The sequence below is a fragment of the Chlorocebus sabaeus genome, chromosome 15 (genome assembly GCF_047675955.1).
Source record: "Chlorocebus sabaeus isolate Y175 chromosome 15, mChlSab1.0.hap1, whole genome shotgun sequence".
Taxonomy (NCBI): Eukaryota; Metazoa; Chordata; class Mammalia; order Primates; family Cercopithecidae; genus Chlorocebus; species Chlorocebus sabaeus.
The window spans coordinates 16,146,059-16,160,313 of record NC_132918.1 but is presented as its reverse complement, the minus strand read 5'-3'; the positions used below and the strand labels follow the sequence as shown (position 1 = coordinate 16,160,313).

The 14,255-nt window shown below is 37.1% G+C and overlaps 1 protein-coding gene across 11 annotated transcripts in view; it reads left to right on the top strand.

The window, feature by feature from the left end:
- NLGN1 (neuroligin 1) overlaps window positions 1-14,255 on the top strand; it is an 896,630-nt gene that overhangs the window by 175,449 nt on the left and 706,926 nt on the right. The window lies entirely within an intron of this gene.

The following is a 14,255-nucleotide window of genomic DNA, read 5'->3' as shown; positions in this document are numbered from 1 at the left end:
GGGAGGATCGCTAGGGAGCTACCTAGATCGAGCTAAAAATCTTATTTTTGTGGTGTCGGTGGAGGAGCCAAGCAGCTCTCCAAGCTCTCAACTTTGCATTGAAAATCTCTCAGTTGGGAGATGCTTCCCAGATCCAGTGCTTTCTCCTAGCACTACTTTAAGGAGAGGAGGCGGCGGTGCCTTGGACAACCTGCATGTAGAGCGGAAAAGCCCAAGTAGAAATCGCTGGTGCTTCGGCCGCCGTTTCGGCGGCTGTCGTGGCTTCTAGGGGAATATTTTGGAGCGGGAATTGGCTGTTTTCATGTTGTCTCCTCCCCCACCCCTCTCTTCCTACCGCTTCCTGCTTCCCACTTCTCTCAGCCGGACACTAAAGGGTTACGGGGTCACTGCACCGTATAGAGACAGTAGAAGTGGGTGACTGGCCACACATGTTATCTTGTAATTCGCTTGCAGGACTTTCCACAATACAAGTCCGAGGTAACTTTCTTCGAGTTGGAGCAGCCCAGGAAAACGTTGCAGGCTTTTTGCCGAGGGCCCAGGCTAGCGAGTGCGCCAGGCAGAGAGCTGCATTTCTGATGCATCCCTGACCTGCCTGCCTCGCCACTTACTGGCTTTTCTTTCCAACTGAGCGGTGCGCGCGCGTTCCCAGACATTTTCTTGCAGCTTAATTCAGGGATTTTTTTCTTTTTAAAAAGACTTTTGTAGCTCCCAAGAAAAACTCATCTTTATTTGCAGAAGGAAATCAATTTAAGCAGCTATAATTAATCACTCAAATGAGTGAATATGAACTGACTCAGGCAACTAAAAGTTGCTTTGGAACCCAGAAAAGCATATTATTCTGAACTCATTTTGGAGTCCACGTAGCTTCAGAACAATTGCATACAAAGAACTGATTTATTTGAGGGATGTATATAAATGTGTTCAGTAGGCTAACGAATCTGAGACTTCAACATCACAATTTTAGTTGGCTTTCTTTTTTAATTTAACGCCAATTCGTTTAATTTTAAACTTTTAGACATTCAAATGCCTTGTAATAAAGTGGAGATAGATAAAAAATAAAACATACATTTTGTATGATTTAATCTTTAGAAGAAAAGTGTTACCTTTTTTCAGGGATTTCTGGTTTACAGATTATGAAGTGTATGCAGATACCTTTGTGGTTTTACCACTGGAGTCTGTTATGTGTGAACTCATCAAAAGGCAACTCTTCAATGTCATCTGAAGCACACTCATTCTCTAGTACTTTTTTCAGGAATTCCAGTTACATGCGACATTCTGGCTATTAAAAGATTAGTCTCACCAAACTTTCTCCCTGGATTTATGTGTGTATGTGTGCATCTGAAATCTAATTTTGAAGCATGCATGTGAGATTTGTTTTTTAAAGATGAAATAGCAAAATATAAAACTTTTGTCTCCCAGGAATTCTGAAGTAGAAAAGGTAGATATTTCCTATTTCAGTAGGCATCGTGTAAGATTATTTAGAGATTATAGAAATAATAATAAATAGTTTCTACAAACCCAGTTGTTAGTTTTATGGAGATACCGGAGAAGCTAGGTTAGTCTCTTTTTACTCTGCTTTAAGTCACGTGGTTCTTGTGCAGGCTGAAAGCAGAAGAATGGACGTTCTGTGTATTGGCACAGTCTAGCCACTGATCCTAGTCACACTGTCTAATAGTTTTTAAAATATTTTTCAAAGTTTAAACAGATTTTTAAAAGACAGCTAGCAAATAACTTTAAGTGGTAATAGCAAATAAGTAATGACGGTGAGTGGTAAGTGGGTTGGAATTTCTCTTTTTAAGCTAATAGAGAATATGGCTGTTGATATAAAAATAGATGGATACTTTGAAACATGAAAAAGAAGATCCTTTTAAAAGTTGATTTGCATATTCCAAAACCATTAAATCAGTAGTCATTGCTTGTGCCATAGTGTTAAAATGGAAGACTTAACTTAATGTGCCTTTGTAGTGCCTGGAAAATATGTTTCTGTCAGAATAAACAATCCTTTCTACTCCCTTGTTATATTCTCTTTTGTCAGTTAAAATGAAAAGGGAGAAAGTGAACTACTCTTTGTTATAATCTACTTGGAGGGGCTGTATCCTTTGTTTCTACAAGCAGTACATACACAAAACTTTGGTAAACATTGTAGGTAGTAAATCCACTTTGGAAAGCCAATAACAATGGAAATAAGTATATACAAAACTACACACCAAAATTTTTTTAAAGTCGTGGCCAGTAAACAAAGAGCGAGGTACCCAGTTAGATAAATACTCTCCCTAATAGAGTAGATTGTTCTAAGAACTATTGAAAAACCTGAGGAGTTCACTGAGAAAATTATTTACATTTAGCTCTATCTTACCTGATACATAGTTTTGGTCATAATTATTAAAAAGAACATGGTAGACTTGATGAGTTGTGAATATTTTATCAGAGTAACACAAAATGTGATAGTTTGGGGTGAAGAGATGGAAGCTCTCAATTAGCCCTGGAAATTTGCAAGCACAGTCTCTGATATAAGTGACAAGAAATAAATAACACTGGATTCCCCTAAGTTTATCACTATGGAAAAACTGATGTTTCTTTCACTGGAGTTTTGCTTGACAGCCGCACCTCTCCCTCAGAAACCTTTTATGTGTTGTAACTGGCCTACCATTCAGGAAAAGCTAACACATTTGCTATAGATTCTTTCTATGATTTTGAGATGATTAACTACATTAAATATTATTTTACATTACAAAGAAGTTAGCAACACACTCTTAATTAGAAACAAAGTGATAAGGGCAATTATTTTTAAATGACTTGTTGAAATTTAACACATGACACTTCCAAGTGCAAATCTTCCAACTCTTTTGCTTTATTGAGAAATAAAAAAGAACCAAAATCAACTTTCAATTAATTTAAAATTCAAGTTTTTGACGTATTAAATTTGCCAACCATTGAAAAATATCGAATTTGTGAACACTCATGATGAATCTAAGGTTTTTATTGCTTTTTAAGAGATAATTTAAAACATCATGAGGTAGCTAACCACATAATCCTGTGGGATAGCAACATTCCCAACTGTTTCTAAGAAAAATGATTCCTTAATAGTAACACATTTGCTTGGTCACTTTTGTTCTATTATTAATGAAATAATGTTGATAATCTCAAACATTACTATGTTGGTATAAAAATGATCTGAATAATCTCTGCCTTCAGGAGTCATCCCCCAAACAAAGTAAAATCAAACCAACAAAAAACCCCACAGCCATTTGGTAGCTAACCTGTGTGATAGAGAATGACTGTCAACTCAAAGCTTAAGTGAAGTCAGGGAAAACTAGTGAATCATTCCAGGCATTTGAAATTATTAGACATTAAACTTTTGGGGCATTTTTATATGAATTCTTTTTATAACAGTCAGTATAATCTCTTCTGTGCCTATTTCTGTTACATGTAAGAGAAATTCTAGTCAATGGCAAAACGCTTTACTGCTGCCATTACTGCAGACTTTATAGATCAGAGATGTGTCAGCATGTTAGCTTTAGCAGTAATGCCTCTTTTGTGTGAAACCTTATGGGCCTTGCCGGCACTCTCTCATCCTGACACTCATAAAACGTTCAAGTCTTCATATTTATTATTTAATTTTCTTCCTATATATAGCAACACAGCACTTCAATATATGAATGTGTAGTCAAAAAAATGACAGGCAATTGTGAGTGGGACTAATGAGTTTTAATAATACACATATTAGGGACTGCTAAAGGAAGTTTAATTAAGAAAAACAAGTTGAGCATGAAATTCATTTTGGAACAAATGCAAGTTAGGTTACTACTACAGATGTGAATTCAAAAACCACAGTGATATATCACAGGAAATTAAGTTCCAGCCTGAGACTAGACCTACCTAATGCAGTTGACATCTTAGGACTTAGCTTTAAGTGGACAAACTTTGATTTAACTTATGAAACAGAAGAATATGTACTTTTTTTACTTTCTCCTGGTTTGTATAGAAATTTTACTTTAGTATTTTCACTGTGTATCCAGCCACACTTTATGTAGATAATATTAGTTCACTTGTGACAGGCCATACGGTAACTTTTTCTTTTTCTGTAGCCTACTTTTCTAATGCTACATATGCCTACAATTAGAGCTACCTGCTGAGGCCCATGCTATCTCTTTGGAGGTGCTATAGTTGGTGCTTCATTAATAGAACTGCATAGTCATCAACTTTCCTCTACCTATAATTCTGTTTATGTTTTGCATAATTTAGAAAATAAATAGACTAATGTGTTTGCTTCCTTACTTTTATTTATTTATTTATTTGGGGGTGGCAGTGTGTGCGGAGCAAAAGCAGAAGTTGGGGAGGAGATTGAATATTGGGCAAATATTTTGTTAGAATATGATTTTCTTATATTTTGCCTGTATTGAAATAACACAGACACTTTCTAAAAAGAGTAAATAATCAGCAATGATATGAAAGTCTTTTTGTATATATATGGTTCTCAACAACTGTCTATTGCGAAACATCCAACTGATATACTGTTTTTTATACCAAAGTTTGTCATCAGTTTTGTGTAACCATAGTGATTCTTTTTTCTTCCCTGACACACTCGATGAATCGTGGATCTACAGGAGAAGAAAAGAGGTTACTTGTAATGTTTGAAAATGAATTGAACATTGTCAGTGCTTTCTAAAAAATAGTCACAATGAATACTCTCATATTGTCATATGGAATACTTTCTATGCTTGGAAGATCAACAAGTTCAAACGTGTAATCAAGTAATATTGATTTGATAAAATCCAAGTTGAGATTATCATTAGTATAAGTTTTTTCCATATGACAACCATCACTTCCATGACAGAACTGACCAGAAAAAGTGATTACAGCATAGAACATTGACCAATGGTTGTCACAATAGTCACACCTTGAAAATAAAACTTGAGCAATTTAATAGTTAACTATAGAGCTAAAAGAAATAAAAATTCACTTCAGCAACCATTATGTTTCAAGTCAGTGCATCTGTCATTTCTAATTTAAATCTGTATTACTTACTGTCCAACACTTTATACACAAGTGACAGTACTATCTATTCTTTTTCTTATGGGTAGAAAAAGTCGCCAGTTTCATTACCTGTTTAACTGCGCCAAGTGCTCTAATACATATGTTACTACAAGATTGATGCCAAAAGTCCCTATATTTCATGCCGTGGTCTTTAATAACAACATCTAAGAGGGACAATGTTTTTTGTTTTGAAGGAATACTGTACTAGTATGTAATGAATGCCTGGGATCTTCATTTTTGCTTTTTAAAAAATGTATAACCAATAATTATTTGAATTGACAAATATTTTTAAATAACATATAAAATTCCAAAGGTAGGAATGATTCTATTCAAAAATTGAATATTAATTAAAGACAGATAGTAAATGAAGCTTTTTAGTGATTTCATACGGAGTTTATATACTTCACTTTGATAAATTATTTGATCAAGACTTACAAATATATTAGGATTATTTATGTTGTTATAATTTACTGAAGGTACGTTAGAGTTATTTTCTTCCATGAAGAAAATGTGATATCTCAGGGAATGTTGGAATTACTAAAAGTTATTTCAAACAGGTAGAACATGAACAATAAGACAGTAAGATTTAAAGTATAACTGTTGGGGATTTTCATCATTACCTAAGATTTTTTTTTATTTGTAAAACTTTATGATCCCATTCTCCCTACGATAAAATTTGAATTTAAATAGTGACTTTATTTGGCAACTTATGTTCCATGTGTATATTAAATTCTTGTTAATATTCTGTTCTATTCATTAATATATTGATATACTATTTGTGTTACACAAATGGCCCATGAACAGGGCATTGTTTTGAATTTTGTTATTTTTATTAGTACTAATGCAACTTTTATATGAAGGGAGAAAACGATGTAGATATGTAAAGAAGATTGCTAGTGTGATATTCTTTCTCCTTTGAATCATTCATTGAGCTCTAAGCCAGGTCAGAAGTGACAGGAAACCATTATTGCTGTTTAGTGCCTTATGTGAAAGGAGTTGGTGGTCTTAGTCCAGTTCCTAGTAGACAACTACTCCTTAAACAATAGTCACTACACTATTTGCCAATTCCAGCAAAAGCCTGGGACTGAATGGACACAAAGGTTTAACTACCCTGTCTCTGCTGATCATCTTCCAAGGGGTCAAGATTGACACACCCTGGCACAGGGCCATACTCAAACTTAGCACTGGCCCTGCCAAAGTCGCAGCTATTCTCTGGCAACAAGGGATTTTTTAAACTGGACTTTAATTAAGCAGGGAACCAGGAATGGCAATTTTCCACTCTTCCCAGGCATCAGCAACTCACTACAAACAAAAGTAAGCTTAAAGAGTGAGTTGAGAATGTAGCAGTCTTCTTAGGTTGTATAAACTTCTCTATAAAGATACTAGCAGGCATAATTAAGTTGCTTCTGGAAGCAATGACTTGTGACCCAAAGGTGGCCCCTTCCAGACAAAAGCATCAACTTAGTATCAAGGGAAGTAATCAGCTCTACCAGGCTATCTCTTCTGAGCTCTTGAGTGATTATTCATTTTCTTCTGTGGGATCACAGGGTCATCAATTGGTTTTAAAAATGTATCCTGTGGTATTTTACATATACATTAAAACTGTTGCCCACGACTTTGAAAAATACTCAGTCTCAATGATTTTTGCCCCTCTTGCCCCCTTCGTCGTCCTGTTCATTTGGAAGTCAGCCTTCCTAAGTAGATTCTAGATTTAACAATTAATACTTGGAGATTACACCTGAAAATAGTTTCAGAATAAATAGAAAGTAAAACTTACATAGTTAACATTAACTTTTTTCAGCCCTCCTTCTCTTCAGAATAACAAAATAAGAATCTGTCTAATATTTAGCCATTAGTTGTAATGAAGGTTATAGCAGAAATACTCAGTTGTGCAATGCAGAAGACAGTGCTGTCACCTTAATCTTTTCCTCTTTGTGTTGTCAGAAAAGCTATTATGGCATCTTAGAATCTTATTTTATTTTCTTTTTTGCCACACAATAATGGAATTAGCTGCCAGTCTGTATGGATATCTGTGCACACTCCTACATGATGAGAAACTTCCATTGTACTGTAACCTATTTCCACCTCTTCTATGTTTCATTCTCCCTGGCTGCAAGTTTAATTAAGCTAATGCCTTCACAGAGGTCAAGCATCACAGATGGATAAATAAAATCTGAGGGTTGTGTTAATTGATGAAAAATAGTATAATGAATTAATGGGTCATTCATTCAAGAAATATTTTCTGAGGACTTACAATGTAATGCATTGTTCTGGGGCTTGTTGTTAAAAACCAACAATTCAAAAGACACAGCCTCTACTCTCAAAGTGTAAGGGTAAACTGATCAAGTCATTTGTATGATTATAATGATTCTCATCATACTTTGATTAAGATCTCACACTCCTAAAATGGCCAACAAATTCTTGAGTTGTCACATCCTTTCTCCTCTCCAGTCTGATGGGCTACCCTTCTCTCAATTCACAATGATTTCTTTGGAAAGCCCCAACCTCCACAGCATTTGGGTTTCCTGTTACTTCTGGCACATTCTATACCTTGGTTTTCAATTGCCAACTCCTACTCAATCTCAGACCCCAGCTTCCAGATTAATTCTTCAGGAAGATCATCATTCCAACTCCATATTCTTAAATCTCCCCTCAAAATACCTGGCATTATCCTTCTTGGGTATATTATTTATTACTAGATAGCTGTCTGTGTGATAGACTTCCTTAAAGTCTATCTTCCCCCATTGAACTTCTGTCTTTTTAAAACAATTATTTTTGATTCAAAGGTACATGTGCAGATTTATTATATAGGTAAAGTCATGTCATGGGGGTTTGTTGTACAGGTTATATCATCACCCAGGTACTAAGCCTATTACCCAATAATTACTTTTTTGTCTTCATGAATATTAGCACTATTCCTCTCCTGTTCATGTTGTCCTCTCCAATGCCTAGTACTAATTATTTGCCAAATATAGGAATGAAAATGGAAAGTGAGATTACAAATTACTGTGGAAAAAAGTACTGTGTGTTTAGTTGCAAAAAAATGTAATAAATGTTTTGAGAGGTAAGACAAGGGAGTATTTTTATGACTTGAAGGACTAGGGAAGGAAGTCTAACTGACTTTTGACCCAGGCCTTGAAAGGTACTAGCTGTGGCCCCTCCAGAAGAAAATTGATGGGGAAAGCATTCTCCAGGACCAACAATCTTGGTGAACAAGTTGGGCCCAATTAACTGAGCGCTGCTTCCAGTGCTGTGCTGTATTAGTCCATTTTCATGCTGCTAATAAAGACACACCCAAGACTGGGAAGAAAAAGAGATTTAATTGGACTTTAGAGTTTCACATGGCTGGGGAGGCCTCAGAATCATGGCGGGAGATGAAAGGCACTTCTTACACGGTGGCAGCAAGAGAAAATGAGGAAGATGGAAAAGCAGAAACCCCTGATTAAACCATCAGATCTCATGAGACTTATTCACAACCACGAGAATAGTGTGGGGGAACCACCCCCAAGATTCAAATTATCTCCCACTGGGTCCCCCCCACAACACATAGGAATTATGGGAGTACAATTCAAGATGAGAGTTGGGTGGGGACATAGAACCCATATCATTCTGCCCCTGGCCCCTCCAAATCTCATGTCCTCACATTTCAAAACCAATCATGCCTGCCCAACAGTCCCCAAAAGTCTTAACTCATTCCATAATTAACCCAAAAGTCCATAGTCCAAAGTCTCATCTGAGTAAAGGCAAGCCCCTTCCAACTGAGTCTGTAAAATCAAAAGTAAGCTAGTTACTTCCTAGATTCAAAGTGGGTACAGGTAATGGGTAGATACAGCCGTTCCAAATGAGAGAAACTGGCCAAAACAAAGGGGCTACAGGCCCCACACAAGTCCAAAATCCAGCAGGGCAGTCAAATCTTAAACCTCCAAAATAATGTCCTTTGACTCCAGGTCTCACATCCAGGTCACGCTGATGCAAGGGGTGGGTTCCCATGGTCTTGGGCATCTCTACCCCTGTGGCTTTGCGGGGTCCAACCTCCCTCCCAGCTGCTTTCATGGACTAGCACTAAGTGTCTGTGGCTTTTTCAGGTGAATGGTGCAAGCTGTTGGTGGATCTACCATTCTGGGGTCTGGAGGAAGGTGGCCCTCTTCTCACAGATCCACTAGATGTTGCCCCAGTAGGGACTTTGTGTGGGGGCTCTGATCCCACATTTTCCTTCCACACTGCCCTAGCAGAGGTTCTCCATGAGTTCCCTGCTGCTCCAGCAAACTTCTGCCGGGGCATCCAGGCATTTCCATGCATCTTCTGAAATCTAGGTGGAGGTTCCCAAACCTTAATTATTCACTTCTGTGCAACCACAGGCTCAACACCATGTGGAAACTGCCAAGGCTTGGGGCTTGCACCCTCTGAAGCCATGGGCTGAACTGTAACTTGGCCTCTTTTAGTCATGGCTAGAGTAGCTGGGACACAGAGAACCAAGTCTGTAGATTGCACACAGCACAGGGACCCTGAGCCTGGCCCACAAAACCGTATTTTCCTCCTAGGCCTCCAAGCCTGTGATGGGAGGGGCTGCTGTGAAGACCGACCTTAGACATGCCCTGGAGACATTTTAACCATTGTCGATTAACATTTGGCTCCTTGTTACTTATGCAAATTTTTGCAGCTGGCTTGAATTTCTCTTCAGAAAATGGGTTTTTCGTTTCTATGGCATTGTCAGACTGCAAATTTTCTGAACTTTTATGCTCTGCTTCTCTTAAAAAATGGAATGCCTTTAACAGCACCCAAGTCACCTCTTGAATGCTTTGCTGCTTAGAAATTTCTTCTGTCCGATACCCTAAATCATCTCTCTCAAGTTCAAAGTTCCACAAATCTCCAGGGCAGAAACAAAATGCCACCAGTATCTTTGCTAAAACATAAGAAGAGTCAACTTTTCTCCAGTTCCCAACAAGTTTCTCATCTCCATCTGAGACCACCTCAGACTAGATTTTATGGTCCATATCATTATCAGTATTTTTGTCAAAAATCATTCAACAAGTCTCTAGGAAGTTCCAAACTTTCCCACATTTCTGTGTCTTCTTCTGAGCCCTCCAAACTGTTTCAACTTCTGCCTGTTACCTAGTTCCAAAGCTGCTTCCACATTTTTGGGTATCTTTTCAGCAGTGCCCCCACCCTACTGGTACCATTTTATTGTGTTAGTTCATTTTCATGCTGCTGATAAAGACATATCAGAGACTGGGAAGAAAAGGGGTTTAATTGGACTTACAGTTCCACATGGATGGGGAATCCTCAGAACCATTGCAGGAGGTAAAAGGCACTTCTTACATGGTGGTGGCAAGAGAAAATGAGGAAGATACAAAAGCACAAACTCCTGATAAGACCATCAGATCTCATAAGACTTATTCACTACCATGAGAACAGTATTGGGAAACCACCCCCATGATTCAAATTATCTCCCACTGGGTCTGTCCCACAACACATGGGAATTATGGGAGTTCAATTCAATATGAGATTTGGGTGGGTACACAGAGCCAAACTGTATCACGTGTGTTACCTTCCATTAGTATTGTTTATTTGCAAAATTAGTTTGCTACCAGGTGTAACCTTTACCATGTGCTCATGTTTCACTCCTTGTTATTTAAAAAAAAACTATTTTATTGGTAAAATTTTTTCTCCAATTAATTTTAGTTGGCCTTTTCTCATTCACATTGTATTTTCTCTCTCTTTTTTTTATTGTTATTGGAGAGGTACATTTAGTGTGGAAGTAGCCCAAGGGGAAAGGGAACAAATAGAACCATTTGTATACTCTGCAGAGAAATGGGAAATTTCATACAACTCTGGAAAACTGTTGAGGGCTGCCCACAATTTCTCCCAGAAGGAGGTTCTGGGCAAAATTAAGAAGGAGGCAGCATTTGTCTTTAGAGAGTGTTAATTCTTCTGCCTTGTCACTTTCTATTTCTTGAAGCTTGCTGCATCCATAAAATGTGCTCTTGTTTTATTGAAGGATGTTACTGTGGCTTTGTGTTTCTGACTTCAATTTAATTATCTGTTACAAGAAGATGATAATGATCTCTACCTCATGGTACTTAGAGACAATAAAGGAGATGATGCAGTTAGCTCAATGTTTAGCCCCAGTACTTACTCATTTGGTGCTTGTCATTAATCCAGTTATTATTAAATGATGCTCATGGCAGAATAAACTTGTCATCACTTTAGTTCTCAATAGCCTTATGTTAATATGGCCACGATATGGGTCCTGGCATCCCTTGGAACTTCTCCATAATCAAGATCTTGAACTTTGATATTCTCATCTCAGAGTAAACCCTTTTTGGCCTTTGTTTTAATTGTCTTTTATTTTTCCCCTTTGTGTCCTTCTAGTACTGCTTAACTCTGTTTTAGATTTGGTTGATCTGTTCTACATTAGGATTACCATTTCTTGTAACCTTTGCTCTTTGCTGTTCTACCATTTTTCCTTCCTTATCCCCAACCCTGACTTCTATCATTTACTCTCTGTCCCAGGCTGTGGAATGTTCCTGGGAAAAAGTTTCAATACCACACTCTTTGGGGCTGCTGCATATTATGACTATTAACTAACCCCAGCAAGCGGATGAGCAGCCTTTTTATTTTGCTTCTGTTGATATTCTATGTGTTTCACCCTCCTCAGTTCCTCAACCTGAGCATAGGACTTTATTGAATTGGTCTCACTGAGGTGCAGCACACAAACTCCTGTGTCACAAAGGTTCAGGACATGTTCTTTGGAGTTAGGCAGTCTTGGGTTTGTTTCTTGGATCTGCCTTTTCCTGGCATTGTGGCCTTCAGAGAGTTATCTGACCACTTTCACCCTTCTTTTTCTCACCTCAAATAAGAGGGCTTGGCTTGTAAATCTGTTGTGAAGGCTAAGTGATATGAACTATGTAAAGTGTTTTGGACAGTGATTGGCAAGTAGAGGGTGACCTACAATAGTAGTTGTTTTTGTTGCCATTTTCACGTAATTGTGGATGAAAACAGCTGATATTTCAAACTGAACCTGGAATTAAGATTCTCTCAGGTTTCTTTTGCACCAGTTCATTCACAAAGGTAACGATTCCCACACCTTTGTATCTAGTCTGTGCGTTTGATAACAAAACCATATTTTTGCTAAAGGTGAAAAGTGTATACATATATACATATATGTTATTTTTTAGTAAAAAATATGGTTTGGTTATCAAAAATGTATATAGGAATATACATATATATTTAATAAAATTTATGTATGAATATACATATATATATTTGATAAATATATCTATCACCAGATTATGAAACATACACAAAAATAGACACTAAGAAGATAAGAAAGATAAAATTAACAGTGTTTTAAAATGTCTTATAAATACCGATGACTTCGTTGCATTATTCACTAATATCTTAAAGCACAGAGATTTTTTAGGGCACAGTTCACAACGAATAAAATGGGCATTCATTCACACTTCAAGTTATCTTCTTGAAGTTTTCAAACATTTTTCTGATTTGTTATTATATCTGATTGGGTGGCCATTATTTTTAATCTTGTGATATAGCTGAAGAAGAGCTTGTCCTAAAAGTAGAAATTTCATTTTGCCTTTTTACCGTTCTTTATTTATGATTTTATTTCTAGTACTCCCTTTCATTGATATTTGATAAAAACTTAATCCAGTAGTTTGTTTTTAAGGGTTACTTTAATTACAACTTGACACAAATGTGTAAATCTATTTATCCAATGATGTAAACTTTAATGCATCACTGCACATTGAAACTGAACAATGGACAATAACAAAGTGCTGCTGGTGGTTAACCAGCTGCACTACAGACCAATCTACCTTCCCAAGAACACTGTAAGTGCTATGTGCATCAATAGCCATGTGATGACACTGGTGTTAGGTCATATATTCATATTAGCAAACTTTAATTGCTTTCTCTTTTTGTTTTATATAAAAAATGGCAAATAGAAGTTCAACCATTTAGTTCCCTTATCTAGTCATCTTGTGGTGGGGTATGAACACACTGCTTTAGAGATCTCTGTCCCAAAATGCTGCCAGTTGAATTTTATTGTGAATGAATTTGATAATACTTTCCTTCTGCTAGGAATGTGTAATGGCTTTTCATCATCTAGAGAATAAAATCCAAACCATTTAGCCTCTTAATGAAGGGCTTGCTTGATTTGGCTGTAGCCTGCCATCTCAATCTTATCCAGTACTCATCCTCATTTACTCTGCGTTCTGGGCAAACTAGACTGTGCCTTCCTCAAAAAAAACCTTTACTTTTCTTTCTGTCATAAGTCAGGCTTCCAAAGGAAAAATTAAGACTTTGAGATGAAGGTTTGTCTACAAGAAGTTTCCTGGGATGTGCCATTGGGAACAATTCCTGTAAGGGAGTAAGAGAATCTCAACCAACTCCTCCCTCTCCCCATTTTCATGGGGAGCTTTGGGGCTGAAGTGGCCCCTCTGATTATTCTGTATTGAGAAAAGGAGGCCAGGCCTTTGTATACTGGCAGAAACCAGTCATTAAAATGTGAAGGTGCCCTCAGAAAGTGTGAGCAGCACAGTGTCTACTGAACATTTTTTCCACTGTGGGATCCCCTCTGTGACCATCAGTGTTTATCCGAATCGTATCCACTCTTTTAAGTCTATCTCAAATTTCCCTTGATTCATGAACTCGTTTCTAATTTGCTAGCTGGAGGTAGACTTGTCTCTTCTTTGGAAGCCTAATATCATTTTGTAAAATTGTGTTCATTTGTATATTCATCCCATTTTAAGTACTTACTATGTGAGTTAATTACACATTAGTTACTGTAAGTATTCACTTGCTGAAAGGTGTCAACCAGTTTATACTCATTGGACAGCTTTATTACAGGCAAAGAATACAGTATGGCAACAGCAGAAGAAGGATATGCGTTAAAATGAATTTAAAACAATCTCAGACTCTGGATTTTTTTTTCTCCCACTCCTGGGTCACAAAGAATATCCTTTTGTCTCCAGGTCTTTAACCACCACTAGTGTGTATATGAAACATTTTGCTACAGGGAACCCAATATCTGTCAGTGGTCAGGTTCTCTTACAGTGAACTGATCACGTAGATATATTTCAGGTATATGGCTAGCCTTGGTTATCAAATTTTACCACACTCTGCTGAAACCAGATATTATTAAATTGCATTATTTGTTATATTAGTATTACTAAGTTCATTTTTATATCCGTTTATTATTA